We start from the raw sequence: 19,850 nt of genomic DNA on the forward strand, positions 1-19,850 counted from the left end.
ACAAGGAAGAGACAAGCCAGTCAGGGTGCAGTATAGCTAGCACCAATGAAACACACAACCTTCCTCTAGTTCTTTAATGCTTCTCCCTATTATGACATCAATTCTATCTTACAAAGCTGGCGAGACCAGAACATGTATAATGGTACACATTAAGAGCTCACAACACAGAGAATCCAGAACAGATAAACCCCTCAGGACCAATAAGGGGAGCAGTGATACTAAGAGGAGAGAGTAAGGGGGAGCCGATCATAGTAGTCAATGTATGCACCCCCCTCCCAGGGGGACGAACAGCAGAAAAGTAGGTGAAAGGAGACAGCGGTCAGTGTAAGACATGGGGGAAAAAATAATTTATAAATTATCAAGGGGACATGGGGGAGGGAGGAAAAATGAGGAGCTGATACCAAGGGCTCATGTAGAAAGAAAATGTGAAAATGATGATGGCAACATATGTACAAATGTGCTTGATACAATGCATGTCTGTATGGATTGTGAAAAGCTATACGAGCTCCAATAAAATGATTAAAAAAGAAATGAAAAAGTGAAACTCTCTTCATTCCGTCTTCATTAGCTGGACCAGTTGTATAAGAAACAAAACAAATACCACACCTGACAACTTCCCCTATCTCCTGCTCTATGGCATTGGAGCACACTTACCAGATGGTGCAATTAATATAGAAAGTCAGTTTACTGTGCTTTGATTCTTTCTACACTGCCCGATTCCTTCCCTTTATTCACTAGTTTTCAAAATGAGCTGATTCAATTAAAAAACAAAAACCTCACTGCCACTGAGTGTTGACTCACTCATGACAGCATTCCACAAAGTAGCCAATTATCGTTATTTTAAACTTTCATGAAGACATCGCAGATATAAACACATTTGACGTATTTAATTCACTGTCCTTATCTTTACTGATACTCAAAGATCTACTTTCTGAGTCCTTTCCATACCCTGGTAGTGCTTGATAAAAGTCCTTGAGCTCTGATATGCAAGAGGTGAGGCTCAACGCCTACATTCTCCGCCCCAGGCCTAGCATCAGCCGTTTCCCCAAGAAATCCTGCTCTTCTGTGTGCTGGAGAAAGGCATTTCAAGGCCATTATCTACAAGCAAGGGACCTTTCTAATCATTGTAAATATAAAACTGCTTCTGTATCAACCCACAACTATTATAAAAGCTCTGCTCCTGCATTATTGACAGGGGGCCAAAAATAAAGAAGACCTACAACCACAAACAGCATGTCTAAGAAATTTCTATTTCTTAAACATGAGAAGTTCAAGGTCAATATAAAGAGAAAATCATAGATCAGCAAAAAGAACACATTTAATCAAACCTTTCATTATAATTTTGGGGTGCAGGTGTGTAGATTTCGACTTGAATAACACACACTACTATAAAAAACTGTCGGTACTGATCTTACACATCTAAATTTATCACCGTCTTTTCTTGATTGTCAAGATACAGACAGATCACCTCAAAGACCTCAACATTCTTAAGTATCCCCAACAACAATTTACCTAGAGTAAGTACATAGCAGATGACGATCACTTTCAAGCTAGTTAGTGATGGGGAAGCCCTGCTAGTGTAGTTCGTGTTTATGAATCAAGCTCCTAACTGCCCAGTTAGCAGTTTGAAATCACCAGCAGCTCCCAGTGAAAAAGTGAGGCGCTCTACTCCTAGAAGGAGTGACATTATAGTCTCAGAACCCCACAGGGATTCAGTTCTACCCTGTCCCTCCAGGGATGCTAGGAGTTAGCATCAATTCGAGGGCAGTGTGATTGAGGTGATTATCAGTAGTACTGTCTGATAAAAGATCATGGTGGAATTCTCCCAAATTATTTTGTCTAATCCCCATTCCTAATAATGTCTAGTTGTGGCCTCTATAATTCTCCTTCATACTGCTTTTCCAACAAGTATCAGCTCTTGACCCATTTTCTCAGAAGGCAGTAAATCAAAATGACCTTGTAAAAACAAACTTATATGTTCTTTCTCAGTCTTTTTGTTATGCTTGACATTAAAAGTTATAGTTCTATATCTCAAATCCAAAGATGATGATAAGTTTAAACCGAAAAAGATTCCTCAATAACCCAAACTCTGCCTTTATCAATGGTCTGGCTTGTTCTTTTGTATAACACACAAGGGCTACTTATGAACTGTTATAGACAAACACATTTAGCCCAAATCTAACTTACGTATATACTCGAGTATCAGCTGAGACACCTCATTTTTAAAAATCATTTTATTGGGGGCTCATACACTTCTCACAATCCATACATACATCAATTGTGTCAAGCATATCTGTACATTCTTTGCCCTCATCATTCTCAAAACATTTGCTCTCCACTTAAGCCCCTGGCATCAACTCCTCATTTTTCCCTCTTCCTTCTCGCTGTCCCCTCCCTAATGAACCCTTGATAATTTATAAATTATTATTTTGTCATATCTTACACTGTCCGACATCTCCCTTCACCCACTTTTCTGTTGTCCATCCCCCAGGGAAGAGGTTATATGTAGATCCCTGTAATCGGTTCCCCCTTTCCACCCCACCCTCCTGGTATCGCCATTCTCACCACTGGTCCTGAAGGGATCATCTGCCGTGGATTCCCTGTTTCCAGTTCCTATCTGTACCAGTGTACATCCTCTGGTCTAGCCAGATTTGTAAGGTAGAATTGGGATCATGATAGTGAGGGAGGAGAAAGCATTTAGGAACTAGAGGAAAGTTGTATGTTTCATTGTTACTACACTGCCACCTGACTTCGACCCTCCGTAAGGGGATGTTCAATTGCCTTCAGATGGGCTTTGGGTCTCCACTCCACACTCCCCCGCATTCACGATATGACTTTTGTTCTGATGATGCCCGATACCTGATCCCTTCAACACCTCGTGATCGCACAGACCGGTGTGCTTCTTCCATGGGGGCTTTGTTGCTTCTGAGCTACATGGCTGCTTGTTCACCTTCAAGCCTTTAAGACTCCAAACTTTATATCCTTTGATAGGCGGGCACCATCAGCTTTCTTCATCACATTTGCTTATGCACCCATTTGTCTTCAGCAATTATGTCGGGAAGGTGAGCATCGTAGAATGCCAGGTTAATAGAACAAAGTATTCTTGCATTAAGGGAGTACTTGAGTGAAGGCCCAATGTCCATGTGCTACCTTAATCCTAAACCTATACATATATGCATATAGATATATTTCCCCATCATCATAAATATATTTACTTATGTACATGCCTTTATTTAGACCTCTATAAATGCCCTTTACCTCCTAGCTCTTTCCTCTATTTCCTTTGACTTTCCTCTTGTCCCACTATCATGCTCAGTCTTCATTTGGATTTCAGTAATTACCCTTGGTCACGCCCTACCAGGCCTCCTACACCCTCCTCACCACCGATTTGGATCACTTGTTGTTCCCTTGTCCCTGGGTTTGTTAACACCACTTCCTTTCCTCCTGCCCCTCTCCCATATCCCCCCACCTCCAGAACTGTCGGTCTGGTTGTTTTCTCCTCCAGATTGTACATCCAACCTATCTTATGTAGACAGACCTGCAGAGATAATAACATGCACAAAAACAAGACAGCAAAACTAAGCAACAAAATAAGCCAATGACAAAAAAACACAACAAGAAAGAAAAGCTTGGGGGGGAAGGGAGACTCCGGATAGGGCAAGATATGACAAAATAACGATGTATAAATTACCAAGGGCATATGAGGGAGGGGGGAATGGGGAGGGAGGGGGGAAAAAAAAAGAGGACCTGACGCAAGGGGCTTAAGTGGAGAGCAAATGCCTTGAGAATGATTGGGGCAGGGAATGTATGGATGTGCTTTATACAATTGATGTATGTATATGTATGGATTGTGGTAAGAGTTGTATGAGTCCCTAATAAAATGTAAAAGAAGAAAAGAGAAAAAAATGAAGAAGAAAAAAAAAGAAAGAAAAGCTTGTAGTCAGTTCAAGGACTGTTTGTTGGCCTTTAGGAGTGTTTTCCGGTCGAGTTTGATGGGGCACCAAGTCCTGGCCCCAAAGTCTATTTTTGGTATTTCTTGGGGACTTCGTTGCTCTGTTCCCCTTGCTGTTTTGTTGCACGTCCATAGTGTTTTGCCTTGGTGTGATGGGATCAGATGGGGCAGAATTCACACACTCTGTCTCCAGTGTTCCCTGTAGGGCTATGGGTCAGTGACGGATGTCGTGTCTCATAGTGGGGCCGGCCATATGGTCTTCTCTGTGGATTGGCTGCTCTGAGCGGGAATCTCGTCCTCAAGGCTCGGTGGGCCAGCATGTGCTCCACTCTCTTCCTCCCCCTTCATTTGCTCCCATGGAGACACCTAATTTTACCACAAAAACTGCACACAAAAAAATGTGCTGAAAAACTCAGCTTATATTCAGCTATATATGGTAACTTCTAGTTTATAGGAAATATAGCTGATAGCAGACTAAGATAAATACTCTCACAAGGAAACGATGAGATAAATCCAGAAGGTGGGACATTCTACAATGAAATAATCAGACAGATGCAGAATATGGAACATTCTATAAAAACTAGCATAATGTGGTAGTTACATAATCTGTCAACTTGAGGATATTAAGAGTGAAGGGGCAGAGTTTAGCCTGTCAATCAGGGCACATCTTGATGACCTCATTTGGAAGCACCAGGGAAATAAATAGCTCACTGGAAGCAGGACCCTCTCTCTCTCTCTCTGCCTTGCCTTTCCTGCTGTTGATATACCTAGAGCTGGAGGAGTCACATGGAGATAAGCTCCAGCATCGCGATACTTCCACCACCACTGGATCCACAAGGCTTCGTACCCACCGGCCTGTGATCTTCCGGCATGCAGCATCATTGCGTGTGATGCGTGAATCTAAAGAGGAATGTATGGACTAGTATCAGACATATGGGCTAATATCGGAATTATGGGCTTGATCTAGACTGGGCTGGGATGTTTCCTCAATATATAATTGCTCTTTGATAAAGTTCTTTTACACACACTAGTATTTCTGGATTTGTTTCTTTTTCAACCTGGACTAACACATAGTCTCATTAAAAGTGTCTCTCTCTCACACACTCATACTCCCAGGCAGGCACACACAGAATGTTTAAGAAAGAAAAAGTAGATAAAACAAGATTAACATGTGTACTTTTATTGAATCCTAGTTCACACACACAAAAAAAACCACCACTATAAAAGACATTTTAAGAAGTGGGATATTTGAATATAAACTAGATTCCAGATGATAATTGTTTTTATTTTTAAAGAAGGAATAACAATGTTATAGTTAGGTAGTAGGACATATTTTAACAAACACATGAAATATTTGGTGGAAGTTTCATGACTGTGATTCTCAAGTGTTTTGGCAGATATACAGCCATGTTGGGGTATTTCATACATATGAATGTATGCCAACATTGTTTTATTTGGCACATACCAAAGTGTTACTTACTTATATATTGCTTTATATCCCTCTATTTATTTATGCAAGTATTTTGAGCATTTACTAAATCAAAACTGTAGCCTTGTTGATGGAATCTATTTTTTTGTTTGTCAACTCTTCTGACATGTTTTTTTCAAACAAATAATTTTCATATACACACACACACACACACAGTTGTCAAGCAGCAGCCACAGGGGATTGGCTCCAGAATGATACACACACACTCATGTTCTCTCACAAATATAAAAATCTAGATGCTTAAGTCCTTTATATAGCCAATATTTGTATATACTCGAGTATAAGCTGACCTGAGTATCAGCCGAGGCACCTAATTTTACCACAAAAATTGCATTAAAAATGTAAGGGCACATGAGGGAGGGGGGAGCGGGGAGGGAGGGGAAAAAAAAAGAGGACCTGATGCAAAGGGCTTAAGTGGAGAGCAAATGCCTTGAGAATGATTGGGGCAGGGAATGTATGGATGTGCTTTATACAATTGATGTATGTATATATATGGATGGTGATGGGAGTTGTATGAGTCCCTAATAAAATGTAAAAAAAGAAAAGAGGAGAAAAAAATGATTAGGGCAAAGACTGTACAGATGTGCTTTATACAACTGATGTATGTATATGTATGAACTGTGATAAGAATTGTAATGAGCCCCAATAAATTGTTTTAAAAAATTGCATTAAAAATGTGCTGAAAAACTCAGCTTATATACAAGCACACATGATAATCTAGTGACATCATAGCACCCCTACGTTGGTTACCATGGCTGTCAATCTATAAAGCAGACAGCCTATCTTTCTCCCACTGAACAGTTAGTTCATGGGTTTGAACAAGCGAGCAGTAGTCCAACACTTACTCAACAGTGCCACCAGGGCTCCCAAGTACCAGATACTGCTTTCCTCACCTAAATGTTCCCTCTCGATCCCCAAATATTTTCCGTCTGCCATTGGGTGAATCCACCAGATTCAGAACCTGAAGAGGCTCCAAACTGTGTGTCCTTATATGCAAGGAGGTGTCAAAAAGTTAATAGGAAAATGGAACCTTTCCATAAACTTTCTGAGGCTCCATGTATACATATACATATATATACATACATATGAAAGCTATTTCACACAAAAGTACAAGGTTTTCATGCATGCTAACATAAGCTGCAGCAACAACTTCACAAAGTTTCATTTTTGTCCTTGCCCCCATGATGGTCTTCACGTTAGACTCATTATCTTGACATTGCAGGCACCCACAACTACAGACCTCAACTCAGGGAACACACCAAGCAAGTCAACTTTTTCTTGCAGGATTATGACTTTGTTCCTCTAGAGAACTTCCAGCATCACCGGTGGCACCTCATATGGATCCTGGGGTTATTACTCAGTGTTTACAGTATTAAAACATGATGAAAAACAAGTTAGAAGAACAAGATATGACTATTTGCTGAGATATGCAATGAACTGGAGAGGAATGCTCATGTAGACATAATCACTGTCACATAGATTTTTTTTAATCTGTGTATGTAAGTGGGCCTGCGTTATTTCACACCCATGTTGTTCAAGCATCAACTGCACGTGTATGTATGTGAGTATATATATACATATACATACATCATACATAACACAAAGGATCAACTGTATTATCTATATTAGCATACATATACATAAAGAACACAATAATCAAACAATGAAAAATAAAAGACGGGTCTCAGGTAAGTTATAAAGATTACCAAGAAGGTACTATGAAATGAAAACTGTTTTTCAATAATTCAATTAATTCCCTGACATTTTGGTAATCTAGTTGGTTTCTGTATTTTATTGTAGTAATTGTATGGGTAATATATTTTCTATGCACAACTCTTAATATATTTAAACAACTGAATTGTTCTATGTGAATTATGTCAATACAAAACGTAAAATTAAACATAATACACATATGTACCATATATACTTAAGTATAAGCTGAGTTTTTCAGCACTTTATGCAGTTTTTGTGGTAAAATTAGGTGCTTTGGCAGGTATTCGGGTCGGCTTATACTAGAGGATACACGGTATGCTATTTCCTCTCCTGTGCATCCAGTAAGCTTCATGGAACTTTACAGTTCACGCAGGACTATGACATCAATCCTTGATCTAGACCAGTGGTTTTCAGCCTCCCTAATGCCAAGACCCTTTAATACAGTTCCTCATGTTGTGGTGACTTATTGTCGTTGCTACTTCATTACTGTAATTTTGCCACTGTTGTGAATGGGACAACCCCTGTGAAAGGGTCGCTTGACCCCCAAAAGGGTCAGGACCCACAGGCTGAGAACCACTGATCTAGACAATGGGGGTATCAGGTACTGTCTTTGAATGAGGGGATAGTATCGTAAATTCTGAAAAATATGGTAGTAGTTGCTGTTGAATCCATTCACATCATCGGCAACCAGCTGTGACCTTTCAGGAGCTCCCCAGGCCTATCTTCTGAGGTGCGTCTGAGTAGCTTCCAAATACCAACCTTCTGGCTAATAGGTAGGCATTTAGCGGTTTGCATCACCCAGGGATACTGGCTTATATGGTAGTCCACTGTAAACATCAGGAGCCCAGGGATGCTAGTGGATTACAACAGGCAAGTAACTGACAAGTTGGTGGTTCGAACTCACTGGTGGCTCCACAAAGACAGGCCTGGCAATCTGTTCCTGTTATGACCATACACAAGAAAACCCTATGGAGTCTCCTCAGTAACGCATGAGATAGATCATCGTGAGCTGGGGCGACTTAAGGGAGCTAACAACTTCAAACTTGGGTCCTATAAAATCAGCCCATCAGCAAAGGTCTGTATAATTGTTAAAGGCAATACACTGTGAACTAGACCCTTTATAATCTACTATTTAAAAGCTGCGAAAATAATCTTATGGATACCCCAGTTTACTTTTGAGGTATTAAGTGGGGAGCAAATATTTACCTAGCTTAATTTCAAATACAATTAGGAAAACGTCTGTTTTCTACCAAACTCGCCCTCTGACAAATTTGACGCTTGAAGCATTAAATTCCTTCAATCTATGTGTTGTTTTTCGTAGCTGTACATTCCAGGAATGAAGAATCCGGTACTCCAATTCACTGCTGGTACCTGAAATAAATCATGGCTAAGAAACATTTGGAACAGGAAGAATGTAATCTAAAAAAAAAAATCTCAAGACTATCTCTTTTCACATCATTCTTGTCTTAAAAAGGGAGTAATTCCAGGGGAGGGAGGGGAAAAAGAGGAGCTGATGCCAACGGCTCAAGTAGAAAGAAGATGTTTTGAAAATAATGATGGCAACATATGTACAAATGTGCTTGATACAACTAATGTATGGATTGTTTTAAGAGCTCCAAGAGTCCCCAATTAAATGATTTATTTAAAAAGAGAGAAAAAAAGGAGTAATTCCAGAGAACCTATAAGGTGAGTAATTTGGCTATTAAAATAAATTTGATTCATAACAAGAAGCTTGATTTATTCAGCCTTCCCAAGGACATTTTGCAACTCACAAGATCCAACCACTGCGTTATCATATATTTATTGTCAGACTGCACTTTGAAACGGTTTTATTAATCTGATATTCCCAAATATAAAATGCTTGCCACTTGTCTGGCAGCAAATCCTGTATCCATAAACACTGTACATGTGTGGTCAAACTGACTTTGATAAGGGTGTCAAGTCCAAGCAATGGGGAAAGAATAGCCTCTTCAATAAACAGTGCAGGGATAACTGGCTTGTACACGCAAACAATGAAGCTCAAGTCATACCTCACACCATATACAAAATTCAATTCAAAACAGATCAAAGAACTGAAACTCTTAGCAGGAAACATAGGAGTAATGCTTCAGGACCTAGTTTTCAACAATGAATCTTTAAATATGACTTAAAAAGAAAATTTTAAATTTGACTTCATCAGAATTAAGACTTTTGTGCATCAAATGACAACAAAGCACACGTGCACACGCACATACGCACACACACACAAAGCAACAACTTACGCGATAGAAGACAATATTTGGGAACCAAGTATCTGGTAAGGGTTTAACTCCCAGGATACATATAGAACTCCTTTATCAACAAAAATGAAACAAGCAGACATTTCACCAAAAGAAGATATGCAAATGTAGTTTTCTGTGTATGAAATCCAGGACAGGTAATCTAGAGACAGTACCTGGATTAATAATGACCGAGGGGTGTGGCAGGGTAGGTCTGTGGGAAATGGGGAGCTAACAGTGACTACTAGAAAAAAAATGTTCTGAAATGAGTGTGCTGATGATTGTACAACTCTCCCTAATAGGACTGAGCAATTACATTCTAAGATACGTGAGTTACATGCCAATACAACACATTTTTAAGTATAAAAATGGCCAACAAGCACACGAAAAGATGCTCGACAGGCTTAATCATTACAAAAGTTGCCTCTAAGTTGATTCTGACCCATGGCAGCCCTCTATCTATCAGGGAACTGTCCCATAGGACTTCCAGTGGCGGCTTTTTCAGCAGACCACCAGACTTTTCTTGCAAGACACCTATGTGGACTCTCCCAACCCTTCAATTTGCCACACCAGGAACCCCCATTAGTCATTAAGCTACTGAACCAAGAAGTCAGTGCCTGTAAGCAAGCCTGTAAGCAAGCCTGTAAGACAGAATAGAACGGCCCCTCTGGGTTTGGATGGCTGAGAATCTTTGTGGTTAGCAGCCCCGTGTGTACCTTTCATTACTAGAGAAACACAAGTCAATATCACCAGGAGGTGATGCCCACTAGGCTCCTACTATCAGAAACACAGATTAACATTAAAGGGGGTGAGGACGTAGAGAAATTAGAGCCCTCGTCCATTATTGGTGCGACTGAAATACTGCAGCCACCTTGGAAGATAATGCAGCAGAGATTCTGTTAAAAATTGAAGCATAGCATTACCATAGGATACAGCAATTTCACTCCAAAATTGATGCCCAAAAGACTCAAAAGTAGGGACTTAGATACCTGTCCACCAAAGCTCAATAAAACATTAATTACAATAGCCAAATGGTGAAAAGAGTTAAAGTGGCCATCAACAGATGACCACATCAAGCAAATGTGGGCCACATACACTCCCAATGGGATACATGGCAAGAAAGAGAAAGGAAGTTCTGATACATGGATGACCCTTTGAAAACATGTTGAGTGAAGTAAGTCACACATAAAACAAGTTATTGTATGATTTTACTTACATTAAAAATAGCTAAAACAGACAAGTGCACACAGGTCAAGGTTATTAGTGGTACCAGAGGCAGGTAGGAGGAGAAAATGGGGAGGTACAGTGAATTTTTGGTGATAGAAAAATTTGGAAACAAATAATACTATTGGTTAGACAAGATGGTCAATGTCACTCATATCCCTGAACGGTACATGTAAAAGTGATTTCATGTGTTTAAAGGTTGAATTGGAAATATTTTGTCGTATAATTTCATTACAATCAAAAACTTTTTTAAAAATTTAAAGCACCCAAATATTAGTTCACAATCACTATGGTTAATCAGTAATTCACTTCGTAAGAGTTCTATAGGAAGAAGCTCCTATCTCAAGAAAATGGCTTTCCATGGAAGTTTTTCTGAATTCAGTTGTACCCTGCCTAAATTCCACTTCTACTCACTGTATTTCCTTTAAGGCTGCTAAATCCTAGCAACAGACAATCTGCTGGGGTGAGGACACTCGAGTGGTTCCTCAGGAGCGACTCTGCGATTATGGATAATATTAAAGACAGACAGTGGGGCATAGGGGCTCCTCCTCCCCCCATGTCAGGACTGAATGTATTTTCCAATGGGTATGTGCAATGGGGCTTACAGGTCTTTCGTAAGTCCTGTACATCATGCAGCTAACAAATGACATAGTTTACAGGTACTATTATAAACAGGTAACATAACCAGCAATGAGGTGAGTCACTGTCTTGACCTAGTGCTAGTGCTCGAACCCCCCTGAGCAACCAGGGGACTGCTACATTGATGGTGGGCTGGCTATAGAACCTAATTACTTTTATCTACAGATAACCTTTAGGCATTGTCAAGTAGCCAGACACAAAAATGATTCATCTTATATGGTAGCTCCTTTATGACATTTCTTTTATTGAGGGTGTTATTGAGGGACTGTGTCCAATCATGAGAATGTATATTAAGATTTACTTGTATCTCATAACCATCAGTCTGCCCCACCAGATCCGGCTTTCCAGACCCCTAAGTACAAGCATGGATGGTTTAGCAGCATTTCATTCACATCCAGTCCCTCAGTTTACCACACAGTCCCTTTCCTCTCCCCGCTCCCTGTGGGTGCATATAGAATAAGCGCATTCTCATGGCTATGACTTATTCTCACGGCTATGACTTATTCTCACAAACAGCATATCAAAGAGTCCGCCGCGTCTTACCAGAGTCTAATAACATGACAGGTACCAGTCGGCTTTAGGATTTTTCATTTTATATCAAGAATCTCCACTTTCTGCAAAAATTATTTTAAAGGGGCAAATATGGAGAATAAAGACAGAAGCATAACATAGAAATATTTTATTTTACTGTTGATAGTTGTTGGTATGTACTTCAAATATTTATTACCTCAATAAATTCTCACAAAAACACTGAGCCCTCAGTACAATACTTCCATTTCAGAGAGGAGGTGAAACCTGAGGTTTAGCAGATTAAGTAACTCACTCCAGGTGGCTGTTTACCTACTGCCAAGTCTCAACTGAGGTCAGCCCCATGGACAGTTGGACAAAATGCTGCCAGGGCCTGTGCCATCCCCGTCGTCAGTTGTGGTTTGGACCTGGCGTGCTCCACAGGGTTTTCATCCGCTGATTTTTAAGTACATCACCAGGCCTTTCTTCCTACTCCGCTTAGTCTGAAAACTCTGCTAAAATCTCCACACACTTTCTTCTACTGACAGACGTGGTAGCTGGGCGTGAGAACAATATCCAGGTGACCAGCAATGACGGTGAAAATTCTACCAGTGAACCACTACTACTCCCATGAAGGATACATTGAGAGCCCAGCAGAATTCAAACCAAGCCTTTGCACCCTAGAATTTACACTTTTTCCCAAAGCCATAGCCTCTTCCAGTATTAATTCCAAGTAACATCTGGAAATACTCCCAACTGTCCAAAACGCAGGCAGATTTAGATTACCTACACAGCAGACACCAGGGGAGCAAGCTCTACTCTGTCCTCTAAGGTGACAATGGATTGCAATCCATTCAATGGCATGAGTTTAGTTTGGTCTGGTCCGTGATCTAAACGTTTTATCATTGTTATGGACATGTAAAACCATGGTTAAATGTTCCAGAAATTTATATCCTGACTGATGTGTTTTAATTAATTTGACTTAGCTCACTTAGGAGAATAAATTCATTAACGCTTGGTTTTTAAAGGGAAAACGAATAAAATAAAAAAGCAGATGCACAGAGGCTCAAAAGTTACCTCTAAGATAGCTCTCAAAGTGTTTTTGATCTCGCACCCTTTGACCCTCTGACTCCAAAGAGCTCTAAGTTACATCGGTTAAGTTACATTTTACTTATTAATCCATAAAAATAGAATAAGCCCATTGCATGTTAACATAAACTTTTTTTTCATTTAGAAAGTAGCAGTTTTGCATTTCTGTGACTCTGTGCCTATTTGTTTCTGCATTCAGTCTGACCTCTATGTTGTTTGTTTTGCTTTTAAGAAAAGGAAAACTCTGGGGGCGCAGCATGTAGGTGCTTCACAGAGAATCAGAAGGCGGCCATGCAGACCAACCTGCAGCTCTTGGAGAGGGAGGTGTGGCAGTGCTCTGGTACAGATTTACAGCCCTGGAGACCCGTGGCGTGGCGTGGCGTGGCAGCTCTACTCTCCTAAAGGTAGCTATGAATCACAATAGACTCAATAGCAACGGTTTAGTTTTTTGGCTTTAAATGAAGAAACTATGATCTCAAATTTGTGAGTAGTAAAAGTCGTATTTTAATAAGCCTTTAAAGGTAACTGTAGGCAGTCTTAGCGACCCTATAGAACAGGGTAGAACTGCCCCTCTGAGTTTCTGAGACCAACTCTTTACTGGAAAAGAAACCCCATCTTTCTCCAGAGGAGCAGCTGGCGGTTTTGAAAAGGTGACCTTGTGGCTTGCAGCCCAACTTGTAACCTTCAGGCTCTTAGTCTTTAATACTAAACTTACTAATTTACTAAAGGAGACACTGAGGAATCTGAAAGCCTATCAATCAGTTTTACCTGGTAGTACACTGAAATCCATTAGTCGATCTGCATTTTGAAAGGATCTTTACCCAGGTGCGATTTATAACATTATGCACGGGTTCTTTGGAAAATTCAGATTGACTAAAGTACACCAAACTTGATCTTGAAAATATTGACATGCACTTACAATTGACGAAAAGAAATAACAGTGTCCCTGGTCACTGACATTATCAGGAAAATTTTTTAAGTATTCGGAAGCTGTCAAAATTTAAGCAATCATTTTAAACTGTAGTTTTCACTGGAATTTCCTCATTGGTAGCAAATACTGTCAACTGTTTTTCTAGTGACAGGCACGCTTCATTTTCCATAAAATATCTGCCAAATACTCAAGTCTGACAAACCATAGTTTGTCAGTGGGTCTTTTAAAAAAAAAAGCTGTTCCATGAAACAAGCAGCTAGTTCAGCTCACACCTAAACCTGACTTTTCCTTGGAACAATGACCAGGCCTTGGAAAGCACCATAATGCTTCCTTCCTGTGTTAACCCTATTACACGAAAATTATAGGGGGGGGAAGGACCTATACTAAGATTTCATAAAATCAGTAATTTTTACTGCTTCATCTAGAGCATTCTAAGTGCAGTAGAATGGAACCATTGCCTTGCTTGAAAGGAGTCTGTTGGCTGAATGAGTTAATGTGTCGGGCAACAGTTCAAAGCCAGCAGTCATCGGCTGAGGGAGAAAGATGAGGTGTTCTTTCTTGCCTTGGAAACCTACAGGGCAGTTCTACTCAGTCCTACAGGGTCACTCGGAGCTGGAATCGATGCAGCAAGAGCAGCTGAGTTTTGAACCTGGCTTTGTCCTTAGTACTTTTACCCATCATGGCTTTGGGAACATCAGCAAATAGTTTGACTGATTGGTTCCCCTGAAAGGGCCTGAAATCCCCCAGTTCAGCAGACCATACTTTGAGACCTGCATTCCTAGATTACATCACTGGTTCAAAGGTAGAGTTTGAGTCTCGTCCAAATCCAAGTCATTCATTCAAGTTTTATGTTGAGAGATATATTTTGTTGTCTTCCCCCCCACCCCTACCCCGTTTTCCTTCTCTTGGGATATACCAACAGCACAGAGCAGGAAAAAGGCACAGATTGCCAGGGAGGGCCTTTATGCCAGCCAATGCAGTAGTTACCTTGAACCAAGTCATTTGCGGGGCTGCCAGTTAGTAATTATGGGCAGGAAGGCACTCCGGCTCCATCCATCCCAATAAGCCCCCCTAAATTTGCGCATTTAGCAACCCCAGGTGTCCTTTTTTTGATGCACCCCAAAGTTAAAACAACTGTGCTAAACATAGTTCCGATTCAGAGCAAAGGGGCTCCAAACCCATTGTTACTCAGCAAGAACTGCCCTCCCTCCCTCTAGTTGGGAACGTACTTTAGCAGGGAGCCCCCACTGCTGCGGGATTTTGAGAGGCGGTGCAGTGTCTCAGAAGGCCTAGTGCAGGCCACAGTGCCTCAAAACAAGGCTGTGCTGAGCTACGCCAGTACAATTGCATCTCAATTTCAATCTCGAAAATGAGCCTGGACTAAATGATTTACGAGGCCCGTTTTCATCGCTACCTTTCTCTGAGCTGAGACTGCCCAGGAGAAGTGCGCAGAGAAACTTTCCGTTTCCTGAACAGTTCAAGGATAACCCACGACAGGTGGGGAAAGAACCGGGACGTCTCCCGGAAAGGATGGGAAGCAGGTGGTTACCAACGTTACTCCTTTTCGGTCAATGCTAAGAACCTAGAGAAAATAGTCCCTGAGATAAACATGGCGCCCACCGCGGCAGGATATAATTATCAGCATAATAACGCCCCATCTCATTTTATAAATCACGGCGCCACCCCCAAAAAGAGATTTCGGGGCCAAAGGAGAGGACTTTGCAAACTAACCCGAGCGTGCTACAGCTTACGAGGCACTGTCAGACCGAGACAAGATTGCCTAACGCAAGGGTCGACTAAGCGAACGCCCGTTTTCCACCCCTCCCTCGAAAAGTGCGCCCCACTCTCGCCCGCAGCAAAGGGCCAGGCGCCCCGCCCCCCCGCCCCGGGGAACGCGGCCGCCGCGCTCCCAGACCCGGCGCGCCCCCCGCAGCGCCCCGCCGCCGCCCGCCCCTTCCCCAGCGGGGCCCCACGCGCGCGCGCGCCCGCCCACTCCTCCGAGACGCCCGGCGCCGGCGTGCGTGTGGACGTCGGGCTGTGTGGGGCCGTGGGGCGCGGGCGCGCGCGCGCCGCGGCGGGCACCGGGGGCTGGGGGCGGCCGGCCGGCGGAGGCCTCCGTCTCCCGGCCCCGCGCGCGGCTCCTCCGGCCCCAGGGCGCACCCGCGCGCGCGCCGTACCCCACGGCCGCCACAGCCGCGGGCCGCGCCGCCACTCACGGTGGGCGGGGGCGCGCGCCACGGCCCCTGCCCCCCCGCGCGTCCACGCCCCATCCCCCTCTCATTGTCTCGCTCGGAACGCGCCGCCGGGCGAAAAGATAACGGAACCCCCGGGAGAAGGGGGTGGGGAGGGAGGCTGGCTCGCTCGCTCGCTCACTCACCTCCCGTGGTCGCCGCCGCCGCCGGTAGTCTGACCCGAGGAAGGCGCCGTCGCCTTAAAGGGACCTTGCACCCGACGCCGGGAGAAGGGGGTGGGAGCAAGGGAGGGGACGGGGCTCGGGGGGAGGCGAAGCAGCAGCAACCCCTGAGAGCTCGTCTCCCTGAGGGTGAAAGGAAACCTCCCTCGGGTTCAAGTGAATTGAGGTGGATTTTTTTTCACGAGGGGGGCGGGGGGCCCCCGAGGGAGGGGGTGGGGGGGCCAAGGAATGCGGCTCCGTCTACGGGAGCTGGCGCGGGGGACAGAAGCGCCGACTCCCCCCACCGGCCCTCTCGCTCCGCGGAGGGATTCTGCTCGTCACTTCCGCCCTCCCCCTTTCGGGCCCTCTCATTGGCTGGAGCCCCTGGCACGTCAGGGTCTCAGCCTACCCCGTGACCGGGCTTCTTTCTTTCTAGTCAAGTTTGTCTGGGCCCGCAAATAAATAAATAAAATAAGAGCATTATTATTATTATTAATAGAAAAATAATTGGCTTCAGATGGAGTAACCAATTTTTTTGTGAAGAAAATGGATTTCACAAAGAAAAGACCTCCCCAATTAACTTGCCCAATACTTTGCAGGGAAATTTAGGGGGTCTCCCCCCCACATCCCATGCAAGACTTCAACCGAGTCAAGAAGGGAACTTCATGCTGCAGGCCAGATGGTGAGGCCCAGTAACATCAACAACTGTTATTGGAACAAAGACATCAAAATGGCACTCACTCTTCCTCTAGAGACAGCCAAGTAGCCTTGTGACAAATTAGCCTTGTGTAAGTATAGAACTTTCAAAAGCCGATTTTGCCCTCTGAATTCTGAAAGAGTCCAGATCTTCAAAAACTCTGTGAAGCAAAACATTATGAATTGACTCAGTGGAGATCCCAATTCTAAAAGCCATACTTTGGTTCCACAAATGAGATCGGTTGGTTCAAAGAAAATGATTACATCCATTCAATACCATACACTTGTCATTTTTCTCAAAACAAAAACTAACCTCTTTTCCAAGTAGCCAATAAATTTTGGTCTTTTGTTGTTGCTTAAAGGATGACACAATTTCAGTTTTTTTCCCTTGAATTTCTGAGACTATTGATACCCTTCAGGCAATACTCAAGTGCTCGCTCTGAACCAAATGCTAAATCAAGGTACTTGGTGCAATATTAGAGAAATTCAGATCACACTTTACTTCTTACTTCAAACCACCATATTAATAAAAGCAGGCAGTAGGAGCAGCTTTTTCTAATCATAAGATGTGCACACATACGAAGGCACGTCAACAAGTATTGGTACAAAATCACAGAAAACTTTATTGAACTATGAACCTACTGTCTCTCAACATATCTTCCATCTAGGTGCTGTTTCCATCTCTCTAACCCTTTCCCAAATGATTCTGTGCTCTTCGTTTTATGCCATGCCTACATGAGGTTTTTTTTTCTTTAAATCATTTTATTGAGGGCTCTTACAGCTCTTAAAACAATCCATGCATCAATTGTGTCAATCACATCCGTGCATATGCTGCCCTCATCAGTTTCAAAGCATTTTCTTTCCACTTGAGCCCTTAGTATCAACTCCTCTTTTTCCCCTCCTACCTCACCCTTCCACCCTGGTGAATCCTTGATAAATTATAAATAATTGTTATTTTCATATTTTACACCGTCTGCTGTCTCCCTTCACCCATGTTTCTATAATTGGGGTGGGGGGTATACCTTGACCATTGTGATCAGTTCCCCTTTCTCCCCCTTCTCCTCTGCCTTCATGACAGTTTTAACATCCTCCAAGGACTCATACTGTGTTTCTTTTTTAGTGTTGAATTTGGGAGAGAAAACAAAGTCCAAGAGGGCAATCCTGAAGCTGCATGGTGGATGGGTTAAGGTTTACAATGAAATTCCATAAGATAACTCTTGCTACCTTCAAAGAATAAGTAGGTGAATTGTCTGTCATGATAGAGGAGAAAAAGGAATCCTCAACGCTATTTTCCAGACCTATTTCTCACTAACGCAATTTTCAATTCTCTTAAAACTTCATCCTATCAGCCCCTGTGATCATCCTGTGTCCTTAGAGAAGATCTGTCAAGATGACCCCTTCGGGATCCCACAACACAGTCCACATAACCTTCTGAGCTGACCACTCTGCATTAAATTAGATGCCCTGAGAAGCCACTGTTTAGAAAAGACTATACTTTCTGGATAGTGTTGGTAAATTCAAACCTTTTCTTCACTTATGCTTCACTCCATAAAATTGTCTTCATTAACTTCAGTCTTACTCTAAAAAGGGATGGAAAGACCAGCTCTTTGAGCTAGTTTATCTTCACACAAAGCTTGTGAAATCCATCAAGCCCAAAACTTGCTGAGACCAAGATGTTCCCTTAAAATTGCAAATGCTGAACCATGTGAGACCCCAGCTACAGTAGCTATAGCATGAATGTACCCTCTTCCTCCAGCAGTTTCTGGACATTAGCCACAGTTTCTTCATTTATTCTTCATTGATGGTCCTCCTTCTCGTGGCTCATCTTTGAGGTCTCCCCACTTTTCCTTGAAACCCTCAATCTATCTAAAAAGCCAGGTTTGAGTTCTCTAGACAAATAGACCACGTAAAAACTAGTCGACATGATCCTGAGGCCAGAACTAGATGGTACCTGGCTACCATTTACCAACTGCCCTGTAAGTCATCAGATCTTGGATACACTAGGTTAAAAATATGAAAACAAAACTCAAGACCAGGATTACTGAACAGATAGAAACAGGTGAAATCCCCAAGATTATGGTTCTTTATCACTCCGGTAATGAACTTACTCTGGTGGCTCAATTTTCAGCCAAAAAATAGATAGGTCTTTAAGAGGAATAATAACACTAGTGAGATGTCAGCAGTGTGGTTCATTTGAGACCAAAAAGCAGCATTTAGTCAAGGATAAAGTTCAGAATGTTTAGAAAGATGAAGGAATGGAAACAGAAGTGAGATCAATTGATGTTACAAAGTGTGGATTGCAGTCAATAACATGATGTGTTAGTCTGGGATGACTAGAGAAATCCAGAGACATTCATATGTGTATAAGAAAGAGCTTTATATACAAGAGCAATTGATTATTGAGAAAACCCAGCCCAGTAAAAATCAAGTCCGTAAGTCCAATATTAGCCCATATGTCCGATATCAGTCTATAAGTGCCTCTTCAACACTCATGCAACGCATGCAACACATGCAATGACACTGAGTGCAGGAAGATCACAGGCCAATGGGTGGAAAGTCTTGGGGCTCCAGTGGCAGTGGAAGCAACTCAGCAGTGGCAGGGGTGTCCATGTGGCTCCTCCAGCTCCCAGGGCTCTGGCCCATCATTGGGTCTCCATTAGCTAGCTGTCAGTGTGGGGCACGGGTGTGCAACTGCTAGAATCAGCAGAGTAAAAGTTAAAACGGGCTGTATGAAAGCCAAAGTTTGAGGTAGGCCTAAGTGTCGGTTTCAGGTTCCTGGTCACTGATGCAACACATCGCCTCACATCACCTGATCCAACCTAACCAATGGGACACATCGCCTGATGCCGCCTTAGCCAATAGCGTTCGAGTGACAGCCCACCAGTGACCGACCAATCAGGAAAACACACGCAAACCTACTCACCAATCACCGCTGGACAATGCTGGCGCCAGAAGTTTTC

At 42.7% G+C, this 19,850-nt stretch overlaps 1 protein-coding gene across 6 annotated transcripts in view; it reads right to left on the bottom strand.

The window, feature by feature from the left end:
* Positions 1-16,486, bottom strand: part of POGZ (pogo transposable element derived with ZNF domain) — a 64,988-nt gene extending 48,502 nt beyond the window's left edge. For 2 of the 6 annotated variants that reach the window (XM_075562074.1, XM_075562057.1), the window contains exon 1: positions 16,180-16,486. The gene's annotated coding sequence lies outside the window, so the exon portion shown is untranslated. Of the gene's footprint in view, positions 1-4,719; positions 4,804-16,179 lie in introns of those variants that run through there. The other 4 variants (XM_075562067.1, XM_075562029.1, XM_075562047.1 and 1 more) reach the window with 3 other exon arrangements.
* Between the last annotated feature and the right edge of the window lie 3,364 nt (positions 16,487-19,850).

Source organism: Tenrec ecaudatus, chromosome 1 (assembly GCF_050624435.1).
Source record: "Tenrec ecaudatus isolate mTenEca1 chromosome 1, mTenEca1.hap1, whole genome shotgun sequence".
NCBI lineage: Eukaryota > Metazoa > Chordata > Mammalia > Afrosoricida > Tenrecidae > Tenrec > Tenrec ecaudatus.